Consider the following 15,605-nt stretch of genomic DNA (forward strand, 5'->3'; position numbering starts at 1 on the left):
ATTTCAAAATAATTTTAATGTAAAAATTTTATTTAAAATAACTTGACTTTTGTTATTAAAAGTGGGGAGGTTAGGAGGAAACTTTTCAGAAGTGGAGAATCATTTTGGGATACAACTCTTGCTTTATATTTTACGCACGAAAATTGCACTCTCATAATTTTATAAATATTTTTTTTATCAAATAGGTTGAATCATAGTAACAGTTCTTATAGTTTGGAACTTGTATCTTAACGATCTTTATAGTTAGAGATTTGTATTACTTTGGCCTATAACTTTTTAATTGTGATATATTTGATCTTAAATTTTGAATTTTATTCTAAATAAAGACAATTGAAGATACCATTACTTAATTTTAAGGGTAAAGTCGTCAATTTGATAAAATATAAACTAATTTGACATAAATAAATGTCAAAAAAATATTTTAGAATTTTTAAAAATTATTTCTACCCACCAAAGATAAAATTATATAAAATTGATAAATCTTTTACACATTTATTTATTTTACAAAATTAATTTTGATTTTGTGTTTGGATGATAATTATGTAATAGGTGGTTGTTTTTATTTTCATTAAATTAGTTTTTATTTTTTTTCAAAAGTTAAATATGACGACAATTTTGATATCATTATTAAACCTGTGACGCCCCAAATTTTTCGAACATCAAGGGAAATTAAATAAACAAAATGACTTAATAAACTAAAAATTTGACATCTTAATAGGGTAATCCAACTCTCGTACATAACCAAATGTTCAAATAACAATAGATAAAAGCTTAAAATTATCCAAATACAACATCAAATGAAATTATAAAGTCCTTAATAGCTATTATATAAAATAATATTATTTATTCGGCTCTACTCGGGGTTTCAGGTCAGCCAAGGCTCTACGTTAGCGTCGACTCCATTTCAGCTTCAGTTATTTTCTCGCCAAGACCTGGCATAAAACGCCAGGGCAACAAAAATATATGCCATGAGTTTTGCAACACAGTAAGAAAACATAACCAACCTACCATTCTTTTTAAGAGAAAAAATAATGAGATTATAAACACGAGGTAACAATATAATTGTAAGCATAAATTACAACCATTAAAATAATTTTAATAAATTAGGTGACACTCGAAATCTCACCAAAGAGATTTAACTTACCAACCACTAAGCATGGCAACGGTTAATTTGAAACCCTCCCTTGGTCAAATATTCAAGTGTTACCAACCGTAACTACCAGGGATGCCCACGTCCGGAGTGATATACCCAAGTAGTGGCATCCGTGGTCTGCCCCAAGGAAACGGTCTGCCAGGGGTACGTAACCTCCCTGTATGCCACCAGCACATCCACCCTTATTCCAAAACCAAATACCGAAAAGGGTTCAAATAAGTCCCGTGCCATCTTAGAGTTTCGCAACACAATTTACGTGAGAATTCTCAAAACCAGGGCTCACCCTGAACAACCGGTATTAACCGTCAATCCCTTGATTTCATACACTCTTTAAAATCAGGACTCACCCTGAATAACCGGTAATAACCGTCAACCCTTAATTTCGTATACTCTTTAAAACCCAGACTCACTCTGAACAACTGGTATTAACCGTCAATTGTTAACTTTGTATATGCCGTTAATCATTTCAGTTAATTTTGATAGTACTCACAAATAATTTTAAATTTTAATCACAATTGATGTTATATCAACTCATTAAAATTCCCAACATAAAATATTGCACATGTCACACAATAATAAATAAATGTACAGCATTTAAATCAACAATTTATTTAAACCATGGTATGAAATAATAATTTAGATACAGAGAAAATAAACCAAAGCCACACACGTGCATGGATCTTTAATTTACAAGATTAGACTACCACAATATTAAATAAATCACAATACACCCATACATGGATTACTAATTTACTATATTTGATGAATTGGACCAACACAATAACTGATTTTTATCCGAATAAATAATTAAAGTCATGATCTTAAACCTGTCAGGAAATTTTCAGGTTATACCTTAGGTAATAAAAATTATAAATAAATTATTTATGCAGTTCTAAAATTCGTGGAAATGTACAGAATATTCAATAAATATGTTTGGGTCAATTTTCAGGAATAAATTCCCAAAGATAAGTTATAGATAATTCTGTAAAATTCTAAGAAATTTTATGACACAGATTTATCACATTTTCTTAAATTAATTCCATACTTAAATTTATAAATCAAGCCCACAATCTCAAAATTTAGTATGAAATTAGACTTCTCAAATTTCATATTTTAGTTAGAAATTTCCAGATTTGGATTAATATGGAATTTTTAATAAGCTTTTAAACATATACTAAAATCTGTCTTACAGTAGCAGATTTAATTATAAATTTGTATAAATTCGTACCAAGCTCAATAATTGTTAAGAAAATTCCTGGGTGAACTAGACATCATTCTCAACAACTTTGTAGAAGAAATCATTTCAAAATTTTAAGCATAAAATTGTCTAAAAATTCGTACAAGTTTCTAGCAGATTGAAGAGTTATATAATCAAACCAAATAAAATCTTTAATCATCTCTTTAATGGCACAAATTACACATGCAAGTCTAAATCCAAGATTATATCATGATTTTAAGGCTACTAATAAAGAATTGACCTTCAAATATTTAACATACCAATCACAAATTCACATACAACTATAAACAAAATTTTATCTAAAGTTTTAGCTATGTTAACATATGAACACAAATCTAAATATTTAACAATTAAAAAGAATTAGACGGTTATAAGAGTTTACTTACTATGTTAGGTTGTTAACGATTTATCGTCCGAATTTGATTTATGATTCTGATCGTAAGATATGATTGTCCTGGCTCCATGATCGTCTTGCTAAAATTTCACATCAATCGGACGTGATCTCACCGTTGATCTGCCATTGAATTCTCTTAGAACATTTAGTTGTTGATCATCATCTTAGACTCAAATTTTGCAAGATCTAACCCCAAAAATGGATTCTACACGTCGAAAAACCTAAGAGTGGTCATCCCCAAAGTCATAGGACCACTCGATTAACCTAGAGGTACTAGGGTGCACCGTAGCAGCATGGGCCGAGAAACACAGGATAAAATTTAAGCTCATCTTCTCCAAAGCCGTAGCATGCACGAACAGAAGAGACCCAGAAATTTGGTTTCAATGTCCCCAGTTCAAATACTTGTATCTTCTTCATCGTAACTCCGTTTTATCTTATTTTTCTGTCATTGGATTCACCTCACGGCCTAGTTTTTGGTTCACTACTCACACGCCTCGTTCCGTCTCTTTTTGCATGCCGTCGGACCTCCAAAATTTGACCAAAAATAAGATTATTTTCCTACCGTCTCGGACATTTCTTCGAACCATCTTTCGGACTCCATAACTTTCTTAATTCTTAACGGTTTTACTTCATTCTTTCGCCAATCTCTTCAACTTACTCCGTACTTCATCTTACATGATCCATTTTCCTCAATTCTTCCCGGAATGAATGGTTTTGGCATGCCGAAAGTAAGCCGAAAACCAACTTTTGAAATTCAAAATAAATTTCTCTAACTTTGCTTCTTTCTCCTCCATCTTCTTTCTTCTTCTCTTTCTTCACCTACAACACTTTGTGGATGGTGGTTCTAGATGATAATAGAAATAGGTGATGGTGGTGGTGGCGGTCCGACGGTGCGCCAATGGTGGTGAAGTTCGCGGGTTGGCGATAGTGTGGGTTGAGGCCATGGCTATGGAGGTTGGGGAAGGAGGAAAAACATGGATAAAGGAGAAAGAGAGTTTTGAGAATGAGAGATGGAGGGAGAGAGAGAACCGAGAGAGAGAGATATATGAAATGGATAGACAGAGATATCAAATTAGAAGGGAAGCAAAGTGAGGAAGATGAAAAGAAATAAAATAAAAAAATGAGAAATTGAACACCTGGAGGTATGGAATGGCATGTTCACCACGTTCTCTTTTGATGTAGGAAGTGATTGCACGTGGAAGGCGGGATGTGAGAAAACATAGGGAGCAAGCCCATGGTTTCTGATTGGATTTTAGTGCAGAAAATATTAGGTTTCAGTGTAATTTGATTACAAAAAAATATAGAGAAAAATATAATAAAAATATCATACGGTTCAGAAATTAATATTGAGTAATAATATAAAGTCAAAAATATTTTATTTTATTTTGTTTTGAATAAATTTTCAGTATAAAAATATACAGACTATTAAATTCAAAATATTGTGAATAATTATTTAAGAAAATTAAAAATATACATATTATTTTTATTATATAAAAATACGGGGTTTCACAAAACCAATCCATTAAATCAAAAAAATCCAAAACTAAAAATATTTTATATATTAAATATATCGATTACACATTAAAAATCTAACAACTACCCATTACATGATCATCTTCTAAATACATAATAAAAATTAATTTGCTAAAAAAATAAATATATAAAATATTTATCAATTTTATATAATTTTATTTTTAGTGGGTAGAAATAATTTTTACAAATTTTTTTAAAAAAATTGACATTTATTTTTGTCAAATTAATTTATATTTTTTCAAATTGATGACTTTGTCCTTAAAATTGAGTAATGATATCTTCAGTTGTCCTTAGAATAAGATTTAAAATTTAAAATCAAATATATTATAATTAAAAAATTAAAAAACAAAACAACACACGAATCTCAAACTATAAAAACGATGTAATCTACGTCATCTGCTAACGCACATTGAGCACGTGCATTAGTTTTTTTATTTATTTATGGTTACTTTATTTTTATTTTTTATTTTTTTATTTTTTTATTCTTTTATTCTTTTATCATTTGGTTACTTTATTTATTGTTTAGGTAAATGATTTATAACATATCTCTTTGATTACGTGGCAGTGGTCCATTGTAGTCGGTTCCGTAGTTGACTGGAAATTTGGGATGATCTTTAGGCCCATTCTGCTTTGGATCCTCACAAAATTGCCCACAATGCCAAGCTCTAAACTTTGAAGTACAAAATCTTTGCAAAGTCAACCCAACTCACAACCATTACAAAAAAGATTGATAGCTTGAAATCTGTGGCTCGAATATGGCCCGACTTTTATACCCATCCACATATCTTTGTACACCCCCGTTTGTTATTCATCTCAGTTTTACGTTTCATTTCAAATTAAAAAAAAAAAACAAAAAAGATAATAGAGTAGAGAGAGAGAGAGAGACCCATATCGCGGATTTCTGTGTGTGCCGACGAGGTTGGTGCTGCCGCCGACGAGGCTCATGCTGGTTCTGTGTGTGCGGGTGCTTCCTTTGCTGCTCTGTGTGTGTGTGTGTGGATTTGATTTGTGTGCGTATGGGTTTGATTTTCCAGATGTGTGTGTGGGGGGTTTTGATTTGTGTGTTTCTTCTTTTTTTTTTTCTTCTTCTTCTTCTTCTTCTTCTTCTTCTTCTGTATGATGTGTTGGTTGTTGTTGATGATGATGATGATGATGATGTCGTGTTGATGATCTCCAGATGTGTGTGTGTGTGTGTGTGTGTGTGTTTGTTGATGATATCCTCCTCTTCTTTCTTTCTTCTTCTTCTCCTTTCTTTTTTCTTCTTTCTTCTTCTGCTAAGTTATGGAAAACGATGAAGAAAAGGGGCCAAAAAAAAAAAGGTACTTACATGTAGGTCCTAATAAAGGGACTTATTGTTAAATAGGTGTTATGGGGAAAATTTGTCATAAAAAAGTCACTAATTGTAAGTTTTAGCGACAATTTATAAAAATCATGACAAGAAAAAGTCACTTATTGTCAATTTTTAGCGACATACATAAAAAATTGTCACAAAAAAATTATTTTTAACGACAATTTTATCAAGACTTATTTTTAATAGGACTTGATAGGAATTAAGTCAAACTATTAGGACCTATTGGTAGTTTATCCCAAAAAAAAAAAGAAAAAAAAATCCCAAAACGACGTCGTTTTGGGATTTCGGGCCGCTCGAGCCATGAAAAATTTGAACTACAAAACGGAGCTGCAACCATTATTAGTTGGCCAAGGACAAAGATCTCTCTCTTTCGTATCAAGAATGATCTTGTTTATTTTTCTTTTTCAATATATTTTTATTTAGTAATTTTGAGTACCGATTTAGAATTTTGTCTAAGATAATAATGTCTGACCTCATATTCAATTCTTATATCTACCGTATTTTAATTTTTTGACAATCGATATTGAATTTTATGTTGTATTTTGACTATTAACTCTTTTAACATACTATTCAGGAGCTCTTAATCTAGGGATGGCAAAATATTTCAATTCGCCGGATTTTCGACTCTTTTCGATCCTATGAGATGGGTTTGAGGCTGGTTGAACATGGTAGGGTCAGATTTAGAAAAACTTTTAAAAAATTTGATTGGGTTCGGATAAGATTGGGGGGAGAGTATTTTTTTACCCAAATCCTATTTGACCCACAAATATAATAATAAATAAATAATAATATTACATATATATGTAATATGTGTATAATGTATTGTTGAATTTTTATAGAATATATATAATATATATACAATGTATTATTGAGTTCATATATTATGTTATATATAATATATATTTTTAATTATAAATATTATTTTTTAGTTTTAATTATTGAATTTTAATATTATTATTCAATTTTTGATTGTGTTGCGAATTGAGTAAGATCAAAGGTGAGGATTACATTGTTGGATTTGGGTGGGAGTAAGAGAGAGCTTCATGAGAGTCAGGTCGGGTTGGGGCAACGGGTGAAAATGAGGGTGGGGTGAGGGTCCCGACCCATACCCTAGTCGTTGCCATCTCTAAATCTACCACTTGGATAATACTTTTGAATTTCATGCCCTTGTTTTTTTTTGTTTTTAATTTTTTTTTTTGGTTTTTTTTTGAACTTCAATATCATGGCATAGTTAGACAACAGTTATGAAATGGGCATATGATTGGACTGCCGAAAGAATGGGAGCCATTTGCAGTGACCGACCCATTCTAATTGGCCGCAGTAGGACAATCTCATCACTCATTCTTATTTTTGTGGGGTTCATGCGAATCTGAATTATACATTGATAAATTTTGAAAGTAAAAATTTTTGGTCAGCTGCATTGTCGTTCAAAAAATTTAAATTTTGTAAATTTTATATAAAAAAAACTTTTAAAATAATTAATATTTGAACTTCTTCACCTTCCAGTAGAATAAATTTTTTAACTAATGAATAAATACAAATACAACTACTAGCATTTGTTCAATATAATTCTGGAAATTACTCACCGAATAATCTTGTTAATCATATCATTATCACTAAAACAAAACAATCCTTAGATTTAATGCCAAACCGGCCCAAAAGAAAAGATTTTTCACTAATTTTCTTTAAGTAATTTCCATGTAGAATATAATAATGTGACAAAATTAATTTTGTTTTTCTTTCCCATAGTAATCATTTTCTTAATTTTTTTTGATTGGAAAGTAAGAATAAAATAAAAATAAACAAAAGAAAAACAAAATTGGAAAAGAGAGAAATGAAGATAATGTAGAAATATTAGTGTTGGGAAAAGTAGTGATTCATTCTCCTATTAGACAGGCAAGAAATGCCCACTGCACAACCATTACATTTTTTCTAATCCTCAGCACTGGCTCACAATCAAGAGTCAATCACTTTAATCATTCCATTATCACTACATCTTTCCACTTCAAATACCATCCATATATACAACTAAACTCCTCTGTTTGCACAGTTTTAGTCCTTGTCATTTCTCAGGGCAATTATTTACTTTTTTTAATTTGAATTGTCATTTTGATATAAATGTTCTTAGGTTAAAGATTCCTTAATTAGGTTAAAAAAGGAAAAAAAAATTCTTAATAAATCTTAAATAAACAATTTCATCCAATTACACAAAAAAAAATTTGTGCCGATACTAAAATTTCATGTGCTTTTCCTTTTTGCTCTATTTACATCCCAAATTAACAGTGTTGCTTTGTTTTTTTGTTAGGGGCTATATAATTTCTGAGGTAAAACAAATGATTTGAAGAATTCTTGAAACATTTAAAGCGGTAATAAGCAAAGAAAATGTTAAATTGAGGTTGAAATCGTAACTTTTGTGACAATCTAAGAGCTTGTTTGGGAAGTTTAGTTTTGGGTTTTTTTGGTTAAAATAGTCACAAAAAACAAAATAAGATTTTTAGCTTAATAAGACAAAACATCACATCCAACCCATCATCATTATATTATTTCTCTCACAAAAAAGTCAAAAAAATTTAAAAAGCCAAAAGTCCTTCCCAAACGAGACTTTTTAGCCTCAGACTAAAATAGCTAAAAAAATTAAAAAGTCAAAAAGTCAACCCACTTCCCAAACGAACCAAAATCCTCCCAAATTTGGTAGTCTAGTCAAAAATGATATTTTAAATCAAAGATGATGTACACCTTAGGGCAATATATATTTAATAAATATTATTTTATTTCTCTTTGAGAATTCATTTCTTCATTATTTGTTCACCTGCTACAATGATATCTAATTTTGTACAATATTTTCCTCTGCTTCAATTTCTTTTGACCCATCAATTAATTTCAAGTCAAAAAATAATTTTTTAGGTTGAAACACAAACACAAACAAACCTCCAATTAGGTTGTGTGGAGATGTATTTTTAGGTTCATGCCATGTGGCCGAGATATGGTCGAGGTGTTAGCCGAGGTGCCATATAGACGAGCCAAATTACCAAGGTGATTGTGGTAATTGTCGAGATATGGTATAGTAATACCAGAATTTGAGATATTTAGATAGTGGACAAAAGTTCTAGACAAGTGATACACTTAGTTCGAATAAGGATAAGGCTCTTGATAAGTTCATCCATATCTAACTAAGAGTCTGAGATAAGTGTTGAGTTGACTTAATTGTCGGAATGCTCCCTAATGGACGAGCCACTGTGGTATTCTTATCTTCTTATTGGCAGGTGCTTGGTTTAATTTATTCTGTCATGTGCTCTCCAGCTAAGTTTCCTATTTGGTTGTAAGGTTGGAAATCAACACCCACATGTTGAAATTGTGCCCCAATGCATCAAACCAGTTCTCCCATGGTCTTGGTTGGTTGGGATAGATTGAGAAGGGTTTGGGCTGCATTCAGAAAGATCGTCCCATTTTGTTGATATAAAAGGGCCTAAATGACTTTTTCTTCACTTTGATAGAAGTTTAGGCTTGTCCATCTGACTTGGGGGTTTCGTGGGCTTGACTTGTAGTTTGTGTTGATCTTGGGCATTTTTGGATGGGCTCGATCCATGATCAAATTTATGCATCAACAAAACTTATATAATTAGAAAATATTATTAACTAATACTTTCACCTTTATCCACACCTTTTTAAAAATAAAAATAAAAAATTTCAATTCAATGGTACTTTCCCAAAATAATAACAAACTTGTGAAAAAGTCTAACACTTTAATTATTAAAATTTGTAAACTTTAACATTAATCTGATTTGTTTTTTTTCTCTTCAAATTTATTTCTTCTTTTTTTTTGAAATTGTCCACACACATTGTTTAACATCAAGAATAATTCACTTATCACATTTAACTTGGAGACAATATAACTACTAATCTCAATTGAAATGCTTTAGTCTGTCTCATTAAAATTAGAAGAACTGAATGTTTTAAGATGGAGGTGGATAAAGGTGAATTATTCTCAAAGTTCACTACTAGAAAACTGACCTTTTGCTACTGTACAATTTGCGACCCCCTAACTATCAGTCGCGAATAATCTATTTATTCCTTATATTTATTTTTTCTTCCTTTTTTCCTTATAATTGCCCTAGCCCTATTTCACAAACATTGATATCGTTCTCCCCCCCCCCCTTCTCTCTCTCTCTCTCTCTCTCTCTCTCTCTGTCTTAAATCAATCGTCGAAGCTCTCAGATCTCAAGTCGCCATTAACGTTTCTCTCTCCTTCGGCTGCCTCGCCTTCGCCCCTGCCCTCCTCAACCTCTTCCAGGTCTCTTTCGCTCTCTTTATATACATGCATATATTTGTGTATATATCTCTGATAGCTTGTGTTCTAGATGATTCTAGAGAGCGAATTGACAAATAGCTCTAAAGATCTATGGCGGATCATTCTCTTTCTCTCTCTCTCTCTCGCACGCGTTCAACAGACCTGTATAGCTCTGCTCTTTCGCTCGTCATCGTCGTCTGAAGATCTCCAGTGGTATGAATCTCTCTCTCAATCTCGCCCCCAATCCCTCTCTCTCTCTCTCTCTCTCTCTATCTATCTATCTATCTCTAGCTACACATACATATCATACGAGGAAGCTCTGGTTCGACTAATTCGTCTCATCCTCGTACAGGTATGTACTGGTTCAACTCATCTTATTCTTGCCCTATTTTCTTGCATTTTTCATATCTATTAGTGTATGTCTCTCAATTTCTTCTTCAATACATTATAGTGAGTAGTACATTATTGTTTTTAACTTGAAATCAAGATTTCATTTATTATCGGCAATTTTGAATTTGTTGAGGCAAGAACTGGTAATGTTTGACATCATTTAACCAATTTATGCATCTTCAGGTCTTAGTGTGAGAATATATATTTGTGCCCTTCCATTAGGCTTTATTTGTATATTTTAGTTCCTATGGTTCTTCGTTTAATAATCATGATAGAATATGAATGTGAATTTGGTCAACCATATTCTTATGTTTATAATATAATATGGTCAACAATTTGATCTTTGTCCTTATGTAGGCATTAATTTGGTCCAAGATGAGTACAGGGCTTCCTATTGACATTTCATCATCAATGAAGGGCCAAAATTATAGTTCATTCTGCAGGCTTGATATAGACATTCATCGGTATGCTTTATATAAGGCATAACTTATAATCCTATGACTATTGTTACATTGTGAATGTGCATAGTTGTAAGTCTCCGGTCTAATTTTGTTGTACTTTTCGTTTCTTTCGTTGTAGTTTATAAATGGAGCTTCTTTCAATCATTAGGAGCATTCCTCACATTCACTTACATGAAAAACGGGACAATAAGGAACGATGGCATGGAGCTAAAATCCAAGTTATATTAGCCTTGTTTGGCAGAATTGAATCCATTTGATTTCTAGCTATATTAGCCTTGTTTCTCTTCTCCTACAATACTTTGCATCTTTTGATAGGCCATTATCTTTGTGCTTTTTCCCTCTTACTATAATGTTTTTGGTAGGGTTCAATGGTTGAAGAGAGTGAAAATACTGAAATGGTTTCAATTGATATTACTTTGTTTACATTACCAATGTCTTAAAAATCTTTCAACCATATAGCAACTTGAATCCAAGAAAAATACTTACATTTTAGGCAAACTTTACCAAACAAGCTTGTGATTCCCATTCACCTTAAAACTCAAATACCCATAATTGAAGCATGTCTTTAGGTAGAAACTTAAGAGACTAAAAAGCAAGTCATAAGGATATGATATAATACCTAGAATATTATAAATTCTCCCCAGTCAAAATCGTCATTCATGGCTCTTAGAATCGACATTGCATCTCTTGTGAACAAACCACTTGCAGGTATCTGTGCAGTGTAATTATTGCTTACGGGCATTGCATTCTGTCCCATCCGCTCACAAATTGCGAACCGACAAACCGGGCATTGACCGTGGCTCTTCACCCACGGCACAATGCACTCTTCATGAAACATATGATTGCACGGAGTGAGTGTCACCCACTGTTTAGGCTCGAAATCATCTAAGCAAATGGCACACCTCTTGCCTTCATCGTCTTCCACTATTTCCTTCCCAACAAAGCTGTTGCTTGTGGCATAGGAATTGTCTCTGTAATACAGGTTCAGTCTCTGTGCTAGGTGCTTTGCTGTGGTTTTTGGTTTAGGATTGTAAATTTCTTTTGCTCGTCTGGGGAGAGTCTTGATTGCTCTCCTTCCTGTGTAGGGACTTGCATATTCGTCCATTGTTGTTCTGTGAACCTTGGAGGGGGTTGGGGAATGTACTGTCTCGGCCTACCATTGATGACTCTTGCCATCTCATTGAGGACTCCGAGTTCCATGGGAGAAAAAGGTGAGACTGGAAAACTGCATATTGTTCCATGTATAGTGTTATGAAATCATTAAGGGATGAAAATAAAAATCTGAAATTTTTTATCAAAATTTTATATGACAGTTTAGTTGGATGCTTGTGATTGGTTGTATGTTTAGATGAAATATGTTAGGAAATTTTTTTTAGAGTTATATGTTGATATGTATGTGGTGAAATTTTTGTACTCTTTATTGCTTATGTTCAGTTTGTTCCTTGATATAATTTCAGTATTGAGTGTATTAGTTGATGTTTTAAAGTTATTTGAACTTTTTACTTCATTTCTATACTTCAAATGTGATCTTCATACATTGTCAATGATCCAGTTATGGGATAGCTGCAATTGTCAAGGACCAAGGAAGTTTGTTGTCCTACACCTTCGGTTTGATAAGGTATGGCCTGATTCTTTTATAAATATTTAGTGATCTGAGTATATAATTTTTTACTATAGGTTCCCTAGTGTAGAGAAAGAGGTACAAAATTTGACTCTATGCTTTGATGCGTATATAGCTTAAAGATCAACTTCAGGAAGGCTAGTTGATTTTGCTCTTCCATTCTTCATATATTTTCTTGGTCCTCACAATCTTTAATCATTCTAGTCAGCCAAACAGTACCATCATTATTTGCCCTCTCGGCCTTACTCATGGGCTTTGAGCTTTGGGCCTTTCTTCTTGGAATGTTATATGACACGTTTTCAATCCTAGCCATGCTTGTAAAGAAGATTAAAATAAAATGCATGCAGTGATAATTTGTTAGATCAATTAAGATTGCCAAAGTACAAAACTGATCAACTTTATAGTATTATGAATATGTTTAAGGTTACCTGTTTACTCTGTTGCTTGAGTAAAAATCTGACCTCTTCTAATTAATATGCAGACATGCTGTCCTGGAACAAAAGCACCTGATTTAGAAGAAGATGATAAATTGTATGAGGACTTCAATATGGATGAAGTTGACTTGAATATTTAGAACTATGAAGAAATATTTGGTGTAGCTCTTAATGATCCAGAACAATTGTTTGGTAATGATGGAATTGGTAGCTTGTTTGGAGTGAAGGACATATCCGGTGCTGATTTGAACTGTTGAGGCACATATGCAGCTGAGGTACTTTTGCTTTCTCTTATGTTGCTTAATCTTATCCTTATTATTCTCATCAGCTGTAATCCAAATATTCTAGTTTCTTTGCCATATCTTGCTGTCCTTGTATACTTTTCCAACTTAAATTTATCCATATTTTTCTGCTTGAGTCTCCTTTAGGTTTTTGGTTCCTTATTGTAATATTTAGATGGGTTCTTTACGGATCTGTCAGTTATGGGAATTCAGATGGAAGTGATAATGTAGTTTAATAGGCTTCCTTGACTCTTTCTTGTGGGGGAAAGGTCCCTCTCTCTCACAAAAGAAAATTATATTCGAAAACTTGCCAAGGGAGCACCACCTTCATACAATCAAACAAAAGAGGTAGAAAACAAGAATAAAAGCGTAAAAAAAATAAACTCCAAACCCAAAAAGATCTGCTTCAAATTTTTGGTATGCTTCAATATATGCCCACTTCACTGGAAAATGTCTTTCTCATTCTCTTTTCAATCTTGGTTAAATAAAGGCCTTTCTCAGCTTTTGACATTGATTTCCTTTTGTTTCCATCGACCTTTCAAACAACAACATCAATTATTGTTGTTGTTCTTCTTCTTCTTCAGTTTATTAGTTCTATATATGTTCATTCAACATTAGCACGTATCTGCGAACTGTCCCATTTATGGTGATATATTTTTGAGTACTTTGTCCATATTACTTCAGTATAGACAGTGTTGTGCATTTAATTTATGAGTTCTGTGTTATGAATTCAGTTGTAGTTAAACTGGTGCTGTAGCACAGTTGCTTACTCTTAGAAAAATTCCTGACTCAAATTCTTAAAATTTCTGTTGCAGGGTGTTCTTTACGCAATTAGCATCATTGATTTGTCCAGCTGAATTAGAAGATAATCGAGTCCGAGTAATTTTTCAATATTCTTGGAGCTTATTATTTGTCAATTAATGTGCTCTTTGTATCCATTTTTGTTTTGGCATCCAAGTTAGTCAACTAATATATTGATGTATATTTTTGCAAGTAGTGTTGAGGGAATAGTTTGTATGATTGAGTGGGTAATATTGAGAGCTAAACTGAGATTTTTTTTTTGAGGACTTGAATATATTAGTATTTTGTATAAATACTTTTAAGGATAGTTGATGGATATTTATTTTGCATGTATAGAAGTCTATATTTTGTATGCACATTTTTTTTTTTTTTGAAGAAAGATAATTTTGTTGAGCTAAGTGATGGAAAATAATACATGAGTATTAGAATTTTTACAAATGTCACTTTACATTTATTATATATAATAAGTTGAATATATATATATATATATAGTAGAATATAGGTTGCTAAAATATTGTAGCATTTTTTTTTTATTTTTTTGCGACAGTAACAAGATGGTCGCTAATACATTATGGGTATTTTTTTTTTTTTTTGCGACGGCAAAATATTAGTCGCCATAAGTAGATTAGGCGGTCGCAAATAGTTTGCGACTGTTATTTTGCGGTCGCAAAAAGTATTTGCCACCCCCACATTCGCGACCCCCATTTGCCGTCGCATGGGCCGTCGCAAAAGGTTTTTTGCGACTGTCTTTTTATTATTTGCGACAGCTTGTAGCGGTCGCAAAAAGTACTTTTTTTAGTAGTGGTTTTTTTTATTTTTTATTTTTTTCGTCAGATATGTGTTCAGGTGCTTGATAATTCTAAGCCTAATGGTGTTGTATGATTTATGTTTTTTTCAAACTGAAATTTAATATTGGAAAGCTATTCGAAACAAGAATGCTACAAGTGGTATTCTTTTTTTTTATTTTTTTTGAATTTTTATTAAAAGGAATATATTGCCTATATTAACTAATGTTTTTGTGCCCTTTCTAGTAAGTGGTTTAAGGAATCTGTTGCACATATTTTGCTTCAGTGTAACTTTGCATGGAGACTATGAACTGATTGCCTACAATGGTGAAAAATCCAATGGATATATGCCATTTATCTCTATTACAATTTAATTAGTTATTAGACACAAAATTGTACTTTTATGATAGGTTTCAGAGTTAAAAAAACAATTTAGAAAATTGACTCACTTTTCAAACTATTTGGAAAACTAACTTGATTTTTGAAATCGCATTTTGAAAATGCGATTTTGAAATTGAAATTACATTTTTAACGTGCAATTTCACCTGAAATCACATGTTGAAAATGCAATTTATGATGACATGGACTTCACTTTTTGAAATTGCATTTTCAACATGCGATTTCAAAAATCAGGTTAGTTTCCCAAATGGTTTGAAAAGTGGGTCAATTCTCTAAATTATTTTTTTTTAGAATGTGTACGGGAAAAAAATAAACCTTATCGTATAATCCTATTGATCAAGTCTGCGCTCCTTCGTACGACGTCGCTTTACTCCCTGAAAACACAAACGTGAGCTAGCCGACGGGTGTGTGCCGGATACCTCTCTGATGCCTAAGTCAGTAAAATAGACAAATAGACAAAAGCTCTGTGTATTTGGG

General features: G+C 32.2%; 2 long non-coding RNA genes across 9 annotated transcripts; one reads left to right on the forward strand and one right to left on the reverse strand.

Annotated features, from left to right (window-relative positions):
- Nucleotides 1-669: 669 nt before the first annotated feature.
- On the reverse strand, nt 670-3,947 carry LOC145800502 (uncharacterized). Its single transcript, XR_014341476.1, has 2 exons — nt 2,777-3,947; nt 670-932 (listed from the first exon to the last, which is right to left on the reverse strand). It is a non-coding gene; the product is annotated as an uncharacterized LOC145800502 (long non-coding RNA).
- Nucleotides 3,948-9,750: 5,803 nt separating this feature from the next.
- On the forward strand, nt 9,751-14,300 carry LOC114316283 (uncharacterized). Of its 8 annotated transcripts, none has more exons than XR_014341479.1 (8): nt 9,751-9,959; nt 10,027-10,308; nt 10,704-10,810; nt 10,926-11,789; nt 11,893-12,018; nt 12,360-12,425; nt 12,910-13,137; nt 13,959-14,300. It is a non-coding gene; the product is annotated as an uncharacterized LOC114316283 (long non-coding RNA). The 8 variants fall into 8 exon arrangements; XR_014341482.1 differs by having other exon boundaries at nt 9,771-9,959; nt 11,516-11,789; XR_014341480.1 differs by having other exon boundaries at nt 9,771-9,959; nt 10,037-10,308; nt 11,516-11,789.
- Nucleotides 14,301-15,605: the final 1,305 nt, after the last annotated feature.

This window comes from Camellia sinensis, chromosome 1, assembly GCF_055761805.1.
Source record: "Camellia sinensis isolate YWXY chromosome 1, ASM5576180v1, whole genome shotgun sequence".
Lineage (NCBI taxonomy): Eukaryota > Viridiplantae > Streptophyta > Magnoliopsida > Ericales > Theaceae > Camellia > Camellia sinensis.